Genomic DNA, 22,963 nt, shown 5'->3' with positions numbered 1-22,963 from the left:
CAAAATCAAGATTTTTTGTTTGTTTTGTTTGATTTTTAAAATGTTTACTGTTTTGGGGGGATTTTACATGGAATTCTAACAGTAGAATCAACCAAGTACTCAGTTGATAAGCCTTTCTTGACAACAGATTTTCCCCACTGTTAGTTTGTATTGGAAGAACTTGCTTTATTTAGCGTAGTCTTTCTGAATGCAATTTCACAAAACAAATATCACTTCTGTTTATTAATTCCCAGAGCATGCACCACCAAAAACCATAGGAATTCTAGGGTCTTGTGTCAGGTTACATAAAAACTGCTGCAGAGTCTGGAAGATGAGAGCCGTACTATTAGTCAAATTGTGAACCAAAGGCTTGTTAAGGAAATAATTTACAGCAATGGGCATCTCTAATCTATTACAGACAAATTGCTACCAGACACTCAACAGCTTTCTGTGAAAAGAAGGCAAATCACTCACATGTTTTTTTAGGAACAGTTGTTCTTCCACTCTTTAACAAATTTAGACAAATTTTGAAAGCTGTGCTGCTTACAATGAAAAATAACCAATCTTTACTTCTCTTTTGTCCCACATTTATTTTTTTCCATGAGCAAATGATTTTGCAACATGTCCTGTTTTCTGTGACAATCTTTCTACCCAATGCTATTTCCATTGCCTGCAAAAATGAATCTTGAGTAGTTTCAGTATACTTAGCTATGCTATAACTTTTGTTGTAAGGGAAAAAATATTTAAATAGATAAAAGGTACATTTAGTTTTTTAACATGTCTTCCAGATTTGGCCTGTTTCTCAAGCTGTATTAATTTCTTCTCTTGAAATGTGGACAGAAGGTTAAGATATGCCCTATGTCTCTCTAAAATGACATAAAGAAAACTGACCATGGCTCAGTTTAATGAAACTAAAATAAATAACTGGAACTACCAACTGGCAGTCAGAACTAACCAACTGGTTGTTGGTAAAATCTACTTGAGCCTGGCAATTGATTTCGTACTTGTGAATTCACTTTTGTGATTTTTTTTTCCCAAAGTTTTATGCTTTTCATTTCACTTTTTCTTACAGAAAGTACAATTGTAGCACTAATTTGAATATCTTTAAAATCAACTCACTAGTCATGAAAATTAACGAAATAGTTTCACTAAGCTGGTAAAAAGAAATTGAGGAAACCACTCATTTTTGTACCCAGTTTTGTATATAAGCAAAAAAAAAATCTTGTTAGTATATGTGTGAGACTCCATTCATGCCACACCTACCAACTTTGGTTTTCAGCTAGAGTGGATACTGCATACTCAGATAACTTTTACCAGATAATCATGGAGCTTATAGGAAATTTTTTCTGTATCCACAGTTTTTAAGACTTTTGCACGACACCAAATACACATGTGAAGAAAGCTCATAAAACACAATGGCAGAGTAAAAAAGGCTTTCTGGGGTTTTATCGTCTGTGGGAATCTGATGTCACAGGTCATCAAACTTCAAGTTTTTCTCAGCAAAATGCACGTGTGAACATCATGCAGTGTCTACTCAGTGAAACCAGTTTCTCTGGGGTATATTCTGCAGCCAAAGGTTATGAATTTGATGTCACAGACTTGTTTGACTTGGTTCAAATAAACATACTGCCTGCACTGTGTATGCTAATACACATATACATGACTGTTTGAATTAGCACAGTAACTCTACAGTGGATGTGTTTAGGCAGAGGCAAAAAAGCTGCAAATTTTCTTTAAGTTTAGCATTTAAGCAATGAGTGGCACAGGAGGAGTAGCTTCATACTAGCCCAGTTATCCTTCAATATTTTCTCAAATAGCTAACTAAAAATATTCCAATAGTATGAGAGTAACTGAACATGCAGGAATAATGCTCTGTTTGCAATGTTTTTCTTCTCAGTGTCTCCTCTTTTTTTCCCCTACCCTTTGTTATATTTCCTTTTAAAATTTTATTTTGTTTTCATTCACTATTTCATTAGCTGTTTCCCAATAATATTTAGGTCCTTACTCCATGGTCTCTAGAGAAGGCTTCACTTAAATCCATTTGACTCCAAAATGACTATACTAATCCTCATCAAATCTATCTCAAAGTCTTTGCACAAACTGTTTTTTCAGGATTTTCTTCTCACATTTCAAAATCTGTTTCAGCATAGTTCCTGACCTCTCTGCTGTACTGAGAATAGTATTACTCAGCTCTGTTGTTCTGATAATACATTTAATCAGGATTAACCTTACCCTCAATAAAAGTTTTTAAAATAAATCTCTGGAAGATAACATCTGGATTAGAGTCACCACAGGCAAAAAATTATTAGAAACAGGAGGGTATCATTTAATGCTACTGCAATATTATGGTGGAGAGAATATGGCATACCCACTTTGTTTTAAATGGTTGGAAAAATAAAAAAAGTACCACATCCCAAACCAGGGGTATATAGAGTAATTAATAATAATCTATCGACACTAAGTTAAGCCAACTAAATTCTATCAGATCTTTTGAAAGACTGAAAATGGTTTATTTACCTGTAGTTTCTGCAGGTAAAGACATCTAATAGTTGTTTGGCTTGAATCTTGTTGAAGAAATATGTGAAAGCATACAAAGTGTCTTCACTTTCCCTGCCCCCTTCCTCTCCCCCCATAAGAAGCTTATGGTTGGGTATTGTGCAAATATTAATTTATCACATGTGATTTTCTCCAGCCCACTTCTGATCTTTCATGTTCAAGAAGTTTTAAATGGAGTCTCTTGAAATTTCTGTCCAGTTATAATTTATATAAATAATTTTTAGGTCTGGTTTTCTGCATCTCTTATTATGTTGTGTTGTCTACTTTCCTGTGCTTGTGATGTAGTGGATTTTTCCTCAGATATTTTTCTGGTTCTCTTTTTTTTTTTTTTTTAAATTCTTCTCAGATTATGTTATCTTTTCCCTTCCATATCTGTGCCATATCTTGTTCATCTCCAGATCCCAGATGAAGGGTTATACAACTATATGTTTAGTATACATACTGATTGTTTATGAAAACCATTGAAATAACCTCAATTCTGAAACATGATTGTTTTGTTGGTATTGGTAATTTTTTATTTCAATGTAAGGTAAAATAAAATACCTTTTTAAATTTTTTTTTTTGTATCTCTGAGGTAGAATATTCTGCTTATGCCTTCTTTCCATCTGTGTGACATCCTAATAATTTCAAATAAAGCATTCACAATACCTGATCCTAGTTGTTTCTGTTGATGGTTTCTGAAATATGTAGTGGCTAGCAATTCGACCTGGAGAATTTGTTTGGTGATGTTTTCTGGACATTCGATGTTGTTGTTAGGAAATATTCTCCAATATTTGAACATAGAGCATGACTATCAGCAGAATAAAACAATGTAAAAACATAGAAATGTTCTTATGTGCTGCATTTTGGTCTTAGCTAAAACTAAGTACTTATGTAGTCATCAGTAGTTAAATCCGTTTTCTGCTAAATTTGTATTTCCTACTAAGACCGAAATACTCTGCAGGCTGAGAGTCTTTTCAGTGCTGCCTGATATTTTACTTGTCTGGGACTAGTACTTTAAAATAACCATCGAAAGATGAATTATTTTACTGGCTGGCATTGAAAATGAAATCTGGGTTAATGCTACAAGTATTACCAGTGCTCAGTGTTTCTAAACTGTGATTTGCTCTTTTGTGAGGCTTGTGTATATCCCACCAATGATAAGGCTGCATGCAGTTTTTGAGAAATGTGTGTTTAAATAGAAAAATATATTTAGTAGTTTATTGATTTCTTAAAATAGGGAAATTTATTACAGCTTCTGCTGATGAATGAGGGTAGCCCCTAAAATGTCAGATATCCAGACCATTTCACAGTCCAACTGAACTTACCTTCCTTGAAAGTATTTATTGAGAGGGACACATTTATTTTACTATTCTGTATTCTGTCGCTTTGTCAGTTTAAAAAAATATTTAAAAATCTGCAGTCATTCCAGTTCATTGGTATGTAATGCAGATAAGAGAAGCCAGCTGACAAAAATATCTACATCAAGCCACCAAGTAATTTTTCTCAATTATTTAGTTGGCAAGATAAATATGGTTTTGTATGCAAAACTTGGTGTTGTATTTAATTATCTCTATAGATACAGTACATCAATAAGATTTTAATTAAGAAGTTCTCTGGTTATCTCTTCAGCAATCTGTTTTTGGAATAGAATTGTACCTGCTAGCTAATGAAGACTCTGTGATATTTCAACTCTAATTAAGTCAGCTTTCCTGTCCCAGTCTTTGGACTACTCCTCTCTCAGAAGTTACCATCAGAAATTTTATGATAAGACTTTGTATAAAGTTACTTTGACTTGTCAGTTCTATGATAAACATAAACTATCAGAGATTATTTTATGGCAACAACTAAAGTTGGTGAATTGATATTTCTCATTCAGGAAAAAAATCCATTTTTTTTTAAATAATAAAAACATTACAAAAATACTCTAGTATTTTTCTTATTTGTGTAAAAATAAATAAGTGCAAGGTGTATTTTTATGATATTTAAAATATAGTTGCATAAATATTAATTTAAGTTGACTATAACATTTTTCAGTAAGTTACAAAAAGAATATAGCTAGAATATCAAATTTCAAAGATTTCAATAACTTCTATAATTTTTTTTTAATCAGTAGTGTCACGTACAAAGAATACTATGAGGACTTCATAGTAAAAATAAATGCATTATTTCATTTGGTAATTGATACTTGTATGCTCTGGATCATAATAAATAACAGTGGATAAAACTGAAGGCAATCTCTTCGTCAGAATGCTTTGAAAAGTGATTCAAGAGCCCCAAACCAGCCATGTAGCTCTGACATGGAGTCACTAGTGTTAAAACTACCAAGCACATGAATTGTGTATCTATTTTGAATCTTTATTTATTTATACTACAGAAATGATTGGCAGTGTTCTTATAAATCCTGTTATCTGCACTACTAACAATATATCAAACTGATGGGGTTGCAGCTTAAATGCTTGAATTTGTACTTCACGTTGTGACTTCATTCAGTTATAAGTTATATCCTATCTAATGGCCTGCTCTCTTTGACATCATTTTTTCAAACTCTGGAACTCTGAAAGAAAGTGCTTATCTTCTTGTGACTGAACTAACACTCCTAGGGGTCAAAAATACAAATGAAAACAGCTTTTAGTGTATATTGGCTCAGATGATGACTTTGTATGCTGCTGGAAGATGGTGAATCCAAGCAGAAGTTTTTAAAAACCAGATTCAGTATTGCTACTTCAATTGCCTGCTTCTCAATCAAATTTGCTTTTTGATCCCAACGGCAGTGCCTTTGTGTTTGTTTAGACTCTTCCCAGAAGAAGTCTGCCCTCAGAAACCTTTTTTAACATAAAAACTTTACAAGGCAAGATGGATTGTTACAGGGGAGATCACAAATGGCTGTAATTTTTCTGTACCTCCTTGCTATCCAATCAATGTAGCAGTTGTTCAAACTCAGCACAACACAGAGTTGTGGCTCTATGTACATACTGTTGTTTATTTAGGAGTTTGTGAGCTCGAGGACAAGAGAGCAAAACTATTTATAGCTAATGAAGTGGATAAAATGGTTTTCAAAAAGAGGTGGTCCTATGTGCTAATGCTATGCCTCATCCACTAGGTCACCTTGTGCAAATTTTCACAGCTATATACAAACCATTTGCTCTGGTTTGGGCCAAGATAAAACCAATTTTCTTTCTTATAGCTTTATTTTCAAGTAACTCTCTTCTAAGTAGCTACACTTGCTAAAATTAGTGGCATGTTAATGTCTATCAGTGTCTGCTTCTAGAACTCATAATGCTGGATTCTTAGTGACAGATAGAGAATGGTGTGCAGAACCAAGGCCTCTGTTTAGTTCTGAGAAACATCATATGATCCAGAAAGAGAAAGGGAGTAAAGGGGCCACACCTTCATCCCACCTTTGGGGAGAAGCAGAGCTCACCGGTGACCAAAAAAACCAACTAAGTATTCAATCCCATATCTGTCATAAAATTGAGGGATTATTAGGTTCAAGTTCTTCTTGGTCCATGTCTGGCATCTTGGGAGGATTTTGTCCATTTATCTGCCTATGGTCCCCATCCCTTTCCTCCTGAACCTCAGTATATCTGCCTCCAGCTCCCAGCTACTGCTGACTCCAGGAGCCCAGCCTGGCACTTCTCAAGGGCTACCCCACATCCTCAATGGTGATGTGAGCATTACTGGGAAAAAATAGGGAGGAATGTGATATTGCTTTTCTGTCTATTTGTATATGTTTAATATCTTTTTTTCCCCCATCATTACTGTTTCATTAAAGTTGTGTAGTTTAATTTCCAACCCATAAGTCTCTCTCCCTTATTCCCTCTCCTTTATCAAGGAGCAGAGGGGGAGCAGAGGAGGATTAATAGAGAGCATTTATCAGTCGTTTAATTGGCAGCCCAGCATTAAAGTGTGACACCTATTTACTTCTCATGTTTGGATTCTACTCCAAGTCTCTGGAAGATAAGTGGCTTGCTGGTCTACCATGTAGCTTGGACTTTGATCACTGCTGAGGACTTCCTGCCATGCAACATTGTAATGGACAATGTCAATAGCTGACATTAAATTGCTCGTGATGTTAAATATTCACTTATGATTTATTTCATTTTTAGAGGGCAAATATATTTATTTAGCTTTTTAGAAGCATTGTGTGCTTAATTTCATAAGAGAAGGTGCAACTTTTTATCCAAAATGATTAGTGATCTAAATATAGTTTTCAGTGTATTTTCCTAGTAAGCATGTGTTGAGGTAATTCTATGCTATAAAAAGCTCTTTTATCTCTGAGGGAAAAATCTTTAAAGTAGTTCAGGAAAGCCCAGAAAAACTATTTCTTTGAAATGAATAGACTCTAGCAGTAATCAGCAACTGTACAAGAGCAACTGCTCTGCTTCTTATGGCAGCGTGTTATGAGATAGAAGTGTTTCCTAATATCTTCTTGCACATTTAGTTACTGCCAGTTGTTGCTGCACCTCAGAATAAATGTTTCTGTTACTAATGGAAACACTAACAAAAGTGGACTACATTCCCCTGATTCAACTTATCTATAGCAGTCTCTTATAATTATTCATTGAATTCCTTATCATATGTCTTACACTTTGGAAGAAGTTTATATACCTTGCTCTAATTAACATTGATCTTGTTCCTGAAGTACTGAGCTCTCTGTGGAGTTCATAGTCTCTTGAACTCTCTCCAGGGAATTAGAAGTGCACATAGTCCAATTAAATATTTAATCAGACCCTTAAGAGAATGTATTTTCTCCTAGTTCTTTTGCAACAAATTGGAGTTTACTCTTGAGCTAAAGAAGATAATATGGAAAAACTGTACTGTGAAAGTGAATAACTATCTCTTTTCTGATTTTTATTCTCTGAGATACCATGATCTAAGGATAGAACCAAGAGAGAGGTCTAAGCCTATCACTACAGATTTCCCTTCTATGTAAGTGTAGTCAACATAAACTGGGGAAGAACCAAATGTGAGTCATTTCTACTATATGCAATAAGATATATGTGAAAAACATCTCTTGCTTTGAAGTGTGTGCTGACTTGTGCTTATATTGCATAAAAACAAACAGGCAGGGAGGGAAATCAATGAGGTGCCCTTGATCAGCTTGACTGCTTATGCTGTGAGGATTTGGGATCATGAGTGGTAATATGTTAAGACAAGTAGAGTTTAAATTTTTTTGTCAAGTGAGTTTCTGTTATTTACATAATGTGCCAAAGAGAATTACCAGAATCAGTATATGGAACTTCTTTTCTGCTAAATATTTTCTGATTTATTTCACAAAGCCAACGTTTATTTTTGATCATGTAAGTGTAAGTATACAAAAGGAGTAGAAGGAACACTACAGTGATCTAGCCATACGTCTAAGTGAAGCTATATCATTCACTAATAAAGGCTGTGTCCATGTTGCCACTAGAAATTCTCATTCCTGTGGGGTAAGTAAAGTCAGTATGATGGAAAACAGATTCTGACCAGAATTGGAAATGTTGACCATTTTTAATAAACTTGAAGTTGTGCATTGCCTGTAAAATGGACCCTGCATCTTTGTAATAGATAGCCATGCTTCTTAGGCAGAGAATGATTGTGGAGATCAGATAAATGTCATGCAATGTGAATAAGAAGTCAGTATGTTGAACATATTGGGAGTGGGAGGGGAATAATGTATGATGCATCCTTCTTTCTATATCCAGCTAAAGTATATTTACTTAATGAGTAAATGTAAGTGTATTTACTTGAAGTATATATTTGCTGGACAAAGAAGAGAAAGTGATGAGTGGATCTTTAGCTCTGCTGCATTGAAGGCTTGGACTTCTATTGGAGTGTAATAATATTCTCTGAGTAGACCAGACCTTAGCACCATAGAGAAGAGCTGGTTTTGGGATCCCAGAGGCATTTGATGTGAAACTGATGTGAAGCTTCTCAGTGCTATAAAACATGATGCAAACAAACGTTTGGTGGGACACCTTGATTTCAAGTGGTCTTGGGTAACCTGCTGTAGATGACCCTGCTTGAGCTGGGATGATGGACTAGACATTGTCTACAGGCCCCTTCCAAACTAAATGACTTTGTGATTATTCTAAACAAATCCATGAGGGCGTTTTGTCAACACTCATTTTACCAAAGGATAGATGAATCTTCATCTAGAGAAGCCTGCCTTGGAATTCCTGCACATGCTAAATTAGATATCTAACTGAGAAAAATACCATGCCAGAGGAATATGCTGATTAAGCTTAAGTGTTTGAGAGACTCTATGTTAGATATTAGCACCTAAATTTCATTTTGTGAAGGAAGGTGTCTTCTCCTTTAAGTGTGTGGTGTTCTAAAGGCAGAATAAATTTGAGATACTATTTCTGCAGAATGAAAAACTGTTTTGGTTCTTCTACTGTGCTTTTAACTCAGTGTTTTTTCATTTTAAAATATTTTACTGGATGATACTTTACAATATATACTGCAGTCCTTAAGTAGTTCAAAGATAGCAGACAAAATAATTTATTAGACTGAGAAATATTACTATTGTATAAAGGCAACTAGCTGGCTTAAATAAGTGTATTATGTTACTTAGGAGGCAAGCTTTATATATATAATGACAGCAAAAAATTCATTATAGACTTGTAGGGTAATGAAGTATGTGTGAATAATTCCATTACTAGGCTGCAGCCCAGTAGACCGCTAAGTCCTCACTGAAGGTAACATTACAGTGGTAATGGAAGAGATGAGTGAATTAGACAAAAGAGAGATTAACTCATGTCTTCAGTCCATTTTTGAATCAAACTTTAAATAATGTCCTACTTTATTGGTATGTCTGTCATAAAATCTATGTCTAATTTCAGTTTTCTTTCTATATTCAATTATCTTAGGTTGTAGTGATGGTACAGAGAACAGCGTTAAAGGTACCTACTATCCCTGTGGAATGTTATCTGCAATCAGAAAGATGGTCTCCTGATAGACTGTTTGGTTTGCATTATTTTAAAAGAGTTTTCCAGTGCTGTAATAAAGGGTGGTAAGTCCAGGATTTTCTTTCCAAAGTTGTTACAGTATAAAAGTTTCTCTTTCTAAAATTTTCTGCCTCTGAGTTCATTTGAATCTCAGAAAATTAACAGTTTCTTAATATATGCTTTAAAGTTGTAGCAAATAACAAGCACTACAAGCCTCACTTATTGTAAAAGTGTTTCCTCTTCCACACCTCTGGAACTTTCTCACCCTGGAAGATCCACAAATGATGCTAAAACCTGTCATGCAGATCAATCCAGCTGGATGATTCCCCAACCTGCAGAGGGCAGCTTCTGAAAAGAGAAAAATACAGAAGCTTATTATGAGAAACTTCACAAAAAACAGTCTATCTTCATATGATAAAGCTCAAAGTAACAGTTAAGTTGTACAGAACTCCTAAAAATGATTTATAATTGCATATACAGTGCTTTTAGTCATTTTTCCACCTCCATGGATGCTGATATCTGGTTTCTCTGTGCTCTTTAAAAATAATAGAGGAGTAATTTCCTTTATTAATTTTAATTTACATTTTTTTAAGTGTTATCATTTGTTCTCTGCTCTACCCAATATGACAAACATAAAAGGTGTTGAAAAAAGATTAAACACAATAGAAGCATGTATGAAGACATTCAGATAGTAAAATACAGTTTGTAAGCATATAAAAAGTTAAGAGATTGTAATTCCAAGACTGAATAGAAACCATGAAGTGTTAAAAGAAAAAATTTGAACAGGAGAGTAGAAGCAGGCAAAAGAAGCTGATAAGGCTACAAGTAGCAATGGACTGTCAGAAAGGGTTTAAGTATTTAGAAGTTCACCATCAAGTGCTTAAAAAGGAATATGTTCTAGAGGTGACAATGGACTTAAGTCGAAACATTTTCTGGTAAAAGAATGTGCAGTATATATTTATCCTTGCATTTACTGCTGTTATTTTTATTTTGCTATTTTGGGGGCCTTGTTTTTAAATTAGATGACTACACATTTTGAAGGCAATCTGTAAGAACTAAAAGAAGCAGAAAATATTATTAAAATGCCTCTAGCAAACACCACAGAGCAGGTGAAGATAATCCATCCATCCATCATTTCAGTACCGTGTCTAATGGTATTGTCTAGCTATTCAAGCTCTTTGACAAGCAAACTATATATCAGCTTCTCAGCCTAGGTACTGAAAAATTTTTTCCAACAGCATAAGCAATATCTATACTGGAAAATCATAAGATTCTGTAACATTTCTGTTGAGATTTTTAGGTAATAGAAGTTGCAGAAAAGGACTAGAACACATTTTAGCTGCTATTTTGCAAACAATCACTTTAAGACCCTTTTATATTTGTGCCTTCACAATTTTCTTCTTCACAATTTTCTCAAGAAAATAGCATCTAAAAAGCAAATTATCTTCAGCTTGAAGTGGGAGTGTCATCATTGTTTTTGCTTATGGTTGAGAAAGTGACTTACTTTTGCTTTTGTTTTCCAGAGTGTCAAGAGAGAGCAAATGTCTACTTCATCTGAAGATCAAAGAATGACATGGTATTACTGCAAGAATCAATGAATCAACACAAAGACTATTGCATTGAGTCTAAACTGTCTGTTAGTGTTGATTTTTGAGAGGAGATGAGCCTTACAAGTACCAGGTAATAGTTTCAATTGTGTTGGTGAGCAGAGCAGTACAATATCTAGGTCATATGACCCAGAGAATTCACCAGCTACCAGAAATGTGAAGTATAATCGAAGTAAAACTATATTTATTAAACTTTTAATAATTCTGTTTCTCTTAGTAACAGATTTGTAGGTTAATTTTTCAACCTTTTTAAGTTACTAACTTCTTGTAACTAGGTGGTGCTTACTTAGCTCCCAGTGAATAGAGAATTCAAATGTATGTAACCTGTTCCTGAAGCTTCCATTCTGCTCTCAAGAAAAGGAAATGGAACTCTTTGGCAATCCTGTTGATAGGGAAATATACATGGTCCTGTGTTCAGTTTAAGTGAACTTATTTTGAACATTTTTTTGAGAATTTTTGCTCAATCAGAGGCGACAGTTGTTCTCAATTCTGTCTGTTGGTTCCTTGCCCTTGTGAAAAAAACCAGTGAAATCACATCTGTTTCAGAAAACAGGATCTGAACCAGACACCTTGCTCAAAGGCAGAATGTACTCTGTTTGTGATATCTATTTTTCAGTTCCTCATGAAAATATTGAGTGGTGCAGATTCCACAGTCTCTTCAAATATATAATTTTCCTTATACTGAAAGGCTTTTTCTTTATCCAACTAAACCTTCCTCCCTACAGTTTAATAGAAGAGTCCTTGTACTCTAATTTGTCATAGCTTTGTATCAGAAAACCACTATTAAGGTCCTATCTTAAAGATAAGGATCTCTTTTATCTAAAAGTGCTTAATCTTTGGTAACTAACATTTCCAAATTCTCTCGGTCTGCTCTCACAGGTTATGTATTCTGCATCACTAATCATCCTCACTACTCATCTGTCACCTCTTGATTCTTATCCTTCAGTTGCTGTGTCCAGACTGGAAATTGTGCTAGTCTATGCTTGTAAGTCTTCAGCTGAAGAGCAGGAGACTTCACACTTTAAAGTTATGTTTCTGTTTGTGTGTATATATGTTAGCAGCCTGGTAATTCTTAATTCAGAATAATGCTTTAATTCTTAATGCATGATAATTAATGATAATTCACTTCATCCTCTTCGCTTCCACAGGGGGTGGTGGAGAATTTTTCTTCTGTCCTTAGTAAACTGAATATTTTTCTAGGTACCTTTTCCCCAATATATTATCTGGTTTGAATCCTAATTGATCTTGTCTGATGTGCTTGCTGCTGCTTTCAGCTTGCAAATTTAATGCTTGTACTTCCATCCAAATTATTAAAGTACATGTTGAATAGTACCAGTAGCAGGACAGACTCCTGCTAAACCTTGTTTTGTGTGTTTTCCCATTTGACAGTGAACTAGTGATGACTTTTCCTGGGCAATTTTTTCAATTCCATACTATTGTATGAGTATGTTAAGTCAAATGCAAGTGTCAAAAACTTGGACAAGGCCAAAATATCTTTCATCCTATTGCAACAATTGCTCTGCCAAATCCTCTAACTCTCCTGCAGAAAGAAATGAGGTCAGTTGAGTAGATTTTATCTTTGGCAATGCCCATTACTCTTTTCTTCTATGTGCTTGAAAATTATTTTTAGAATTTAAAAATATATTTTCCCAACTGGTCTATAATTCTCCTGCACTACCCACTTTTGCTGCATTTTAAGGGTAGATCGAGTAATTTTCTGGTCTTCTGAACTGATCTTGCTATTAATTGGTTCTTAAAAGTGACACTGAAATTAACTCCTCTAGTTCTTGGTGTTGAAGGATGGGTTTCATCAGGTGTTATAATCCGCTGAGAATCATTACCCAATTTTATCCTGTTTATAACCTGATTCTTGCCCAATACTGATACCAGCTGTCAACAAATTCGATCTTTAACAGAGATTTGGTGGAAGCTGAAGTTGATATTGATTAATAAATGAAGGTTTCACATTGCTGTTGTCTATCAATTATATTTGCTTCTCATTTAATTTCCTGCTTTCTACTGATATGATTGTGAAATATCTTTCCTGCTACCCTTTGTGTCTCACCTTTTGTAGCTCATTTTCTGTAATACCTTGTGATGTTGCTTTTACTACAGCAGAAAGCAAACTTTATTCAGAGATTTGCACTTCTTTTTTAGTGTGCATTCAGACTATAGAATTCTCTGGTTATGTGGTGCAGGATTCCTGATGGAGCATCACTCCAGTAGCTGGGGCAACTCCATCAGGATCTCACTATATGGCACAGTTTCTTGGCATTCACCCTCCAGTGATGTGGACTCCCAGTGGGTTTTACCTGGCTGCCATGGAGAACAAAAACCATCTCTAGCAGTAAAGAGTGCTTTTTGTTTATATACATATTAAAAACAGAAAGAGAGAAAATGAAATAAGAAAATAAACTCACTGAGAAAGATGGTCTGGCATTTAATTGATCCCACTGAATCCATTTTTCTAGTCATCTAGAAATCTTCACCTATTGATGCTCCCCAGGTAGTCATTCAGCAATAAGTATTAACTCTTCAGTGCATGCCAATACTAGTAGGATACTTTCTATTTTCCAAGCCTAAGCTGCTTCAGATAGGTCTGAGCAGTCCCATTAATATCTGTGAAACTGTGTGAGAAATCCATTTTGAAAAAGAGATGCAAAAATGATATTTTCTATGACCTCTTTCAAAGATATTTTTCAACTGTATTGATTCTATTCTGTGACTTTGAACTAGCTGGCAATATGTGGCTTTATTCACCCAAATCTATGATTTCAAAATCTTAGCAGGAAATTATTAATACAGGTCACTTTTTCAGTATGAGTAAATACTTATGCTTTCTGAACAGAGATACATTTGTTATAATAAATAAAATATATTTAATAAGAGAAACATCCACTTATACTATCACTATATAAATACAGAAATATTTTCAACACCCAGTCGCTCATAAAAATATAACCAGAAAAACAAGTTCATAGTGAAAGAAAAGCCTTGTGCTTTAAAATTCAGCAGTAGGAAATGTTCAAGATACAATCTTTACTTGTTATATGGTTCCTGTAAATTTATGAACCCTTAAGTTAGATAGTTTTAGTTTTTATGTATTCCTGGAATACAAAATTGGTCAAAGATGACCTGTTCTTTGCAGAAGCCAAGGTGATGGGAGAGAAAAAAAGATAAAATCTGATGTGAGTGAGTACTGCTGGTTTTTTTGTACTTTTGAAAGCTGTATTGTTTGTAGCTCTATTGGGTACTGAAGTATTTTTAACATTTCATCTGTCATCAAGGCAAATATTTTTTTGAGTTTTTCAGGTGCTTAAAGCAATATGAGATTCTCCCAACGGAGATGGATTTGTTCTGTTTTCATCAGGAAATACAGTGTTTGTTTGAGAATATTTCCTAAATGCATACTATCCTGGAACTGAGCATTCTCTCATACCAACTTAAAACATAAAGGAGAGAGAGAAGAGGAAAAGATCTCCTGGAGGTAATGTTTGCTTGCAGCAGAAATGGCCAGAGCAATGACACCTTTGAGCAGACACTCTTTAAACTACACCTCTCTATAGTTGCTAGCAGTTTTGCAATGGAGAAATTGCTCTGAATTTGTTGGTAGTGAACTCATTGCATTACACCTTTACTTTTGCCACAAGCTCTGCAGAAACTCAAGTGCAAATTGCTGCCTGTCTTTGGGGGCAAACAAGGAATGCTTTATATAAAAATTTTTCTGTATAAATATTTTATGCTGATTTTTATGTAAAAATAAATGTTTCTGCCATGTCACACCTCTGGCCTCCACAATCAGAATATCTTTCAAGCATCTACACAAAGTATAGCCAATGAGCCAATGTCTCATGACTGATTTCAGTCACTGCAATGCAAAATTTGTAGTTTCTGTCTCCTGGTCTCATTTTTCTGAAGCTCTTGGGCAGTATAAAATGTGGCTGTGTCAGCATGGTACCTGGGGTATTGTGTGTGTGAAAAAAAATATTAAAAAGATGAGGCAAGGATAAGAAGTGTTAAATTATGATTCTGGAAAAAAGGGGGGGAAAAAAAAGCAACCCAAGAATTTTTTATTTTTTTCTGGATAAAGTTTATTGTATTTCACTGACAGGTTGTGGTGTTATTTTTTTGTTTCATTGGTTGTCTGTGTTTTTTTGTTTTGTTTTGTTTCCTTGTTTGCTTGTTTTTCTTCCAAAAAATCAAGGGTAAACTGTTTATAAATCCCTCCTGCATTGCATTTGAACCTTGATTCAATGAAAAAGAACAGGAGGGGAAAGAAATCATCAACCCGACTCCTCACAGACCTTGATTTCTTCTTGCTGCCCATTGCTCATAATGCTGCTCTTCAGGCTGCATTTTGAGCTTGAGATTGCAGGGCTGCCATTCAAACTTCACATTTACCAAGGGTTACCACAGAGTGGTAGCTCAGATGCCTCTAAGTTTTCCTATGCTTATCTCAAATGCCTCTCAGCATGAGTAAATCATAACTTTTAATGGTATAACTAGAGTTCAGCTTGAAAGGTGAAGCAGTCAATTTCTATGAAAGTTGCTTTTTGTGTTTTCTGATTGGCTCAGGCTATTTCACATGATCCAAGCAGACCATCTTTCTCAGTAGGAATAATTTTCAGAGTTTTGCAGAGGCATGAGATGTATTTTATCTGAGCTATATTATCCAGCTGGGAAAAAAGAACAACTCTCTGTTTATTTGAATCTAGTTATCTGTTTGAACATGATCCCCTTTTATTATCTACTGCAGTTTACATGGGGATGTTTAGTTTTTAATAAGTTAAAGCATTTTCATTATCCCCTGTTTTTCATATGGAAAATATTTGTTTTACTGAAAATTGATGTTCCTGCTCATGGAATGGATTAAAGAAGGCTGTATAGTCTTCTTATGAAGGAAGATGCTAAGACTGTAAAACCAGAAAAACCTTAAGCTTTCTACATGTTCCTTTTTAAGGCAGGTTTTTTTTTTGGTGGTTTTTTTTTTTTTTTTGAGTTAAGATGGGGACAGCTTTAGAATGCAAGAAGGGCCATTCTCATTACAGTTTTGTCAATGTATTTTTGATTTTGAGGGTTGTTTTGTTTGGTTGGTTGTTTCTTTGGTTGATTTTTCATTGTTTTTTTTCCAATAGCTTGAAGCAAAGTTCAAATGCCTCTTAGTTTATATAAAGATTAACTTGAGATTTTAGTGTTGAAATACAAAGTGGATTTTATCTAAGAACAATTTATGCACTCTTGATACTGTCATGCAATTAAGACAAAGTTTTAAATTGCTAAATGGTTTTGGATTGCATAATGTGCTCTGCTCTTATGCTTTCAGTTGCTGTCATGGCATTACAGGAGCAATGATACAGCAAAGGTGACATAAGTGGAGGTTTTAGTAAGCAGATACAGAGCTGTTTATGATAAAGTATATTTTGCAGTCTCTTTCTGGAATGTATTAACTCTAATGACTTCTATTAGGATGTTTGCAAAAGCATTTGACCCTTGAAACTGTTATTTTAGATTTTTCTAAATCTGGTTTTAGCATAATATTTTTCTCTAAAACAGTGCAGAGGTTACAATGGTCCAATTCTTATGGACTTAGTGCTGTATCTAATTTCCCATCTGTCTGGGCTGTATTCTTGATGAAGGAATGTTTACTAAATGGGTCAAACTGTGCCACTTTCCAAACAGGAGAGAATGCAGAACATTTTATTGAAGAAGCTTTCAATTTGAGACCAACTCTGTCCTCTTGATTTACTCTCTCTACCAAGAAACATGGATGGTAGAAAGCAAATGCCTCTTTTCATTTATGAATGAAGAGTTTTCTTTACCTGGAGGAGTTCTCTGGCCATTTTGGGGCTTTATATAGATTCTGGCATGGCAAGGGGTCTGTAATATCTTTAGATAACTTGGGCTATATGTAAATGGCTGGTTGTTATTTGTGTTTTATAAGCATGGGGACTGCTTGATACAATTGGTAGCAAAGTGACTTCTAGAAATAGTCTCACAGAGATGAATTTGTTTTATTAATATTATTTTGCTTTGCTTCTGCCACATGCAGACTCATTCCAAGTACAAAAGTACACTCATTTCAGAAATAAGTAGAAACTTATTTTTGTTTCTCTTCTAGAACAGATGAAAATATTCAAAGTATCTCAGTAAAATGATGAAAACAAATAGTGCCTTTTATTTCCTGGTGATAAAGTGTGATCTAAATTAGGATCACCGTTAAAAAATACATATTTAGTGCAACAATTAGAATTGAGAGGAACAGATGGCTTATTACTGAAAATTCTGTTTCACAAATCAGATTCTGGGTGTTAAAAGGCACTAATTGCAACACTTTAATGTTATTTGGCTGTAAAATCTCTTTACAGCCACAATCTTAATAACAGTATCTGGAGAGATGGTTATGAATTAAGAAGAAAAGTGAAAGATATGTCTGTCTACTGTTTTAAATACACATGCAATGGCTTACTGTACTCTAAAAAGAGCATAGCACACAGAATGATATGGCTGGAAGTAGAGTTGGTACTTAATATCTTCTCCATTAAGCCACAGTCTCCATCAATTATAAAATGCAGTCCTAAATAATTGCCTAAAAATAATAGCCCTGGGCTTCAGAGGGCAGATAACACAAAACAAAGAGAGAATGAATAGTGGTACTGAAGTAATGTGGTTGATACACCAGGGCACTGATCACCTCTCTTCTGAGAGACAGAAACACTTCTATCTTGGCCAAGTGTTTCTGGAATATAGAAGCCACCAGCTTGCTTCCCTTCTCCAAAATAAGGACATATATCCTTTCAATAAAGTGGCCCTCCTGCCTTTAAATTATGTGTATGAACCAAGGCTTTCACAAAAACTTCTTTTGTGGACTGAAAAAGATTTCCTGATGTAGGTGGTAAATAATTTATTATCTATCTGAATTATACTTAGTTGCCCCACATATAATAGATACTTGTGGGGATATTTTTATGATAAAATGTCATTAAATGAATGTTTTTCTCTCAAACTTCTTTCTGTCCTAAAAGTATGGTTAACAGCAACATAATAGGTGTAAAATGAATGTTTTAGTATAACTAAAAGAGATTTTTTTAGCATATGTTTCTATCAAGTTCAAGGAAAAACTTAAATTCAGCTTTTTGCAGCACACAGTCTCTGTTTACCCTTCCAGTGTTCAAGCAGTATTCACTCTCACAGTGGGAGCTGGGGGACAGGGAGAAAACATAAAATGAAATGATAGTTGTATATTTGTTCAAAACAAGAAAAGTAATCACTTTTTCTCCCTGTTTTGTGTTTTGAGTTAATCTACTTAGCTATATGATCACAGAAAATGGACATCAGTAACATTTTTTGTGTTCATAGCCATGAAAATTAGTATTACAGAGTGCTCAGTAAGCGAAGAAATATTTGAAGCTCCCACATGAAGGAAAAAGCCTCTCCCTTGCCCATAAATTCAGAATTAATTCCACTCTGCTCCTTCTGTATAATGCCTTTGATTCTCAGAGGATTGTATATAAGAAACAAAAGGCAGAATTTGGCCATAAGCTTTTCCTTTTTGTTTTTTTTTCTTTCTCTCCTGATCCTGGTGTCCAGTTGCTCTGCATTTTGGAAAGTGAAAGATGTGATGTGCTGAAACATGATGTGTTCTTGTCTAGGATGTGCTTACCCGGGTCTGTCCACAAGGAATTTAATTATCAGTAATTGAACTAGGGTTCAAATCACTGTGCAAAAGTTGCTGATTTTACTGTTGCTGTTAGAGTCAAGAGAGGCATTGCCATGTTCCCTCTTGGTTGTAGTTCTTAAATCTGGAGTTATAAAATCAGGCAATAGGTGATAGTATTTAACCTTTGCCTTCATGTTTACTTGCAAAAGGTGTCTGAAAGTGCTCTGGTGAAGCTGCCATGGGGCTGGCTAAGGCAGAGCTGGGAGAGATCTTGACTCCATGTGTGTAAGAGGCTGGGCAACAGAGTGCTTGGTAGTGGTGCTTCTCTAATGATTGTTCCCTACACAAGGCCCACGAAAATCAAGGTACCTTCTTCTGTTGCCTCTGAGAGAAGGGTAAAGAAGATAGTAACTTCTCAGGGAAACTTTAATCCTGTGTGCTGGCTGCTGTCATTCCCGGTCTTCCTCATCCTTCTCTAGTGATGGCAGCAGCAAGACCAAATTCCTAACTCTCATTTTTAATTCTTGTCCTCTTCGATCAGTCTCATTCCTGGAGCAATTTTGTTATGCTCCAAATCTCAATATTTTAGATTCCAAGTTTGCTGAATTTTAATCCCAAATTTTTATTAGACTTGCAGTACGTGGAAAGAATATTTTTCCTCTTTGCCTTACTTTCTTTATTGACTACTTGCACTCACTTTGCTGTGGGTTTGTGCAAAGTATTTTATGTGCCTTATGAAGACACTGAAACTTAGATCTCATCTAAGAATTTAATATTTTTCTTCTAAAAAGACCCCTACCATTAAAGAAAGTATTGATCGTTTACTGAACAAAACTGTTTAAAACGGAGTAAACTGATCTGTTGTAACATCAGTGAGATGGGATTTTTATTATTCCCGTGTGTTTTCTAAAAAATCTTATACTGCAAAAAAGTAATGTCAGCAGATGCTTTATTGATAGAGAATCACACAGATGAAAACACAGACTTTGTTTTCTGCAGGTTAAAAACATATGGTGAGTGTAATTTAAATCCTAGGAAAATCTATTTGCATATGGATCCTGGCTTGATTTACAGGATGTATTCTGTAACCGCTTTACAAAATTTGTACTCATTTTTCATGGTTAATGGCCATATGCTTCTACTTCATTTTGAGACTCTGTGGGATTCATCTGGTGGCTAACTGAAACAGGAAAATTTCTTGTTACTTGATAATCAATGATTCTTTGTTGACTGATCAATGAGATGTCTGACTGATAGATTGTAGGGTCAAAGAGAAAGGAGCATAGCTTTTCAGTAAATATCTTACTTCTTACTATTTATATGACCCTTGAACAGGAATGACATGAATACATGAGATAATTCTTACCATTTAATTGATTTTCCAAGTGCAATTAAGAGTGACACAGGGTCTGATTACAGTAAAGGCACATAAAAATAATTTTTAAAAAGGGAAAGGTGTACTTGAAAGGGTAATATTCAGTAGAGTTGGAGAAATATTCTGATTACAGGTGAAAAAATGGGTATCTTTGACCAGCTCAGGACATATAAACTGAAGGACAGTGTTAGATTTTGTCCTGTTGTGGGATATGAAGGCTGTGGAATTCTGGTCAGTAAATGAAAATCTATTTCTGATCTTGGTATTTTGTTGTCAATTTTCAACTCGATAGTCTGACAGTAGGAGTTAAATTTATTAACCATCCTTATACTCTGTTCCAGAAGTGAATGATGTCAATTGATTTTATACAGTGTACTAAAATACTGAGCAATTGTTCATTTAAATCTATTTTTTACAGGAAAGCAGAGGGAAAGTAGATGTCTTCTACTGAGCTGGTGAGGTCTGTGTTGATTTTCAGATAGGTCAAACACTGAAGCAGAAATTGCTAGTTGTAAAAAATGCTCACTTGAATGTTAATATAGTGAAAATGACAAATTTTTACCTCTAAAATTTTTACTTCAGGTTTTCCTGATATAATATAAAATTATTCTCATGGCTATTCAGTATTTTCTGACGGTACAGTTGTCATGTCCTTCAAGCATCTGCTAGGAAAGAACAGGAAAAACAACTTGATATTAGATAATTTAAAAACCTATTATCAAAATCAGGACTGTAAACCAGTGGCCAAGATATAAGAAAGACATACATTAAAATGTAAAACATATAGATTTGTTTTACCACTTTGACGTATTTCCAGCATTCAGATGCTAGCCATGACCATGCTATATTTGTCAGTCTGACTCTGATTATGATTATCCAAACCAGCATAAAAAGATGTCAAGGTTTGTTAGTACTGCTATCTCAACAAAACAGGAAAGAAAAGTAAAGCTGAAGTCTGTGTGTGGGAGGACACAATAATTGACTTCAGGTTAATCTTTACTCAAAATGTACTGCATGATTATACGTTACAGAGTGGTTTGTATTTTGTCAGGCATTTCCCACAGCTAGGAAACTTCTTTTCCACAGCTTGTAAACTTCTTTTACAAGTTATCAGAACCAAGGTTTTATTTTAAAGGGGCAATCTGTTGTCCAGTATTGTACTGTTAACACTTGTGTTATGGTTTAACTTCTGCCAGTGGTTGTCAAATGCTATTTGGTCTGTACTCAACAGCCTATGACTCTATAGCCTGATATACAGAGAGTGTTCTTAAGGGATCTTTGAGGAGGGGTCCTGTAGCATTTTGTTTTTTGGGCTGGGGAAAGGTGAGATGCCAAAGAGTTATGACTGGAAAAAAGAGATTGGGTTTGTCTCTGCTGTTGCTCCTATTCCACTTGGAACAAAAAAATTTCTTTTCAAAAAAATTTTGAAAGCACTTTGATTAGCAGATCCTTCTACTTATCAGGTAACCAGCTTGAAAGCCCTTGGAGAAAGAGGTTGGACAAGGCTGGCTATTCAGCATTCTCTGAGCACTTAGATATTCTCAAATTGCCCATTTATTGCCCCAGCACTGAACCCTGGGGGACACGACCCTTGACCAGTTGCCAGCCAGATTTAGTTCCATTCACTACAACACTTTTAGCCCAGCCATGCAGCCAATTTTTTATCCAATGCATGGTATATTTATTCAAGCCAAGTGCCTTGATTTTCTTAAGAAGAAAGCTGTGAGAGACAGTGTCAAAAGCTTTACTAAAATACAGATAAACAATGTCCACAGCTCTTCCTTCATCTACTAGGCGAATCATCTTGTTGTAGAAGGAGATCAGGCTAGTCAGACAGACCCTTCCTTTCATAAACCCATGTTGACTGAGCCTGATCACCTGGTTATCTTGTATGTACCGTGTGATAGCACTCAAGATGACCTGCTCCATAACCTTTCCTGGCACTGAGGTCAAACTGACAGGTATAGTTCCCCAGATCTTCCTTTTGGCCCTCCTTGTAGATGGGCATTACATCTGCCAGTATCCAATCTGCTGGGACCTCTCCAGTTTGCTGGGACTGTTGGTAAATAATGGAGAGTGTCTTGGTGAGCACTTCTGCCAGCTCCTTTAGTACCCTCAGGTGGATCCCATCTGGTCCCATAGACTTGTGTACATCCATGCAGCACAACAGGGCACTGGTCATTTCCTCCTGGACTATGGGGGTTTCATTCCGCTCCCCATCTTGGTCATCCAATTCAGGGAGGTGTGCCCGCAGGGAGTACTACTACAGTTATACAACATGTTTAATGTAGAATAATCTCATTAAGAATTCAGCACTTTGGTGAGGGGATTTAAAGACAAAATGTGTAAATGATTGGGCTAAGAAGAAAGTAGTAATATACCATATCCTTAATGAATTGTATGTTAGGTATATTAAAAAGTTCTGAACTGATTTGGTTCAGGATTTCACAAATCATATATGTACCCTGAAACCTTGATCTAAGTGGTATCACAAATTTCCTCTAACACAAATGTGACATGGGCTTATTGTGCATTAGAAAAATTTTCCTCTTTGATGCTCTGTCTCTAGCTTTTGGATCTATGAATGGTAGAACTGATTTTGCTCTTGTCCTCATGTCAGTGACTCTAACACTTGGCCATGCTGTGCACAGTGCAGAATGAGGATGCAGGGAGATGCAACTGTGAGTGAAAACCTAGTGTTATATTGCCTCCATTTTCCCAGTCCTATATGAAATTCAAACCAATGGATATATTAAAATAACATTAATCCTACTTATGCAATGAATAGTAGTGTTTGAATACAAATTCTTCCTTACATTTCATCTTCTCTGGCACATGGTGCTAATGAAAGATTACTGAAGAGAGCTCCTTGGATTTA

The sequence above is a fragment of the Calypte anna genome, chromosome 4A (assembly GCF_003957555.1).
Source record: "Calypte anna isolate BGI_N300 chromosome 4A, bCalAnn1_v1.p, whole genome shotgun sequence".
NCBI lineage: Eukaryota > Metazoa > Chordata > Aves > Apodiformes > Trochilidae > Calypte > Calypte anna.
The sequence above is the reverse complement of the archived record's forward strand: the minus strand, read 5'-3'. Positions refer to the sequence as shown.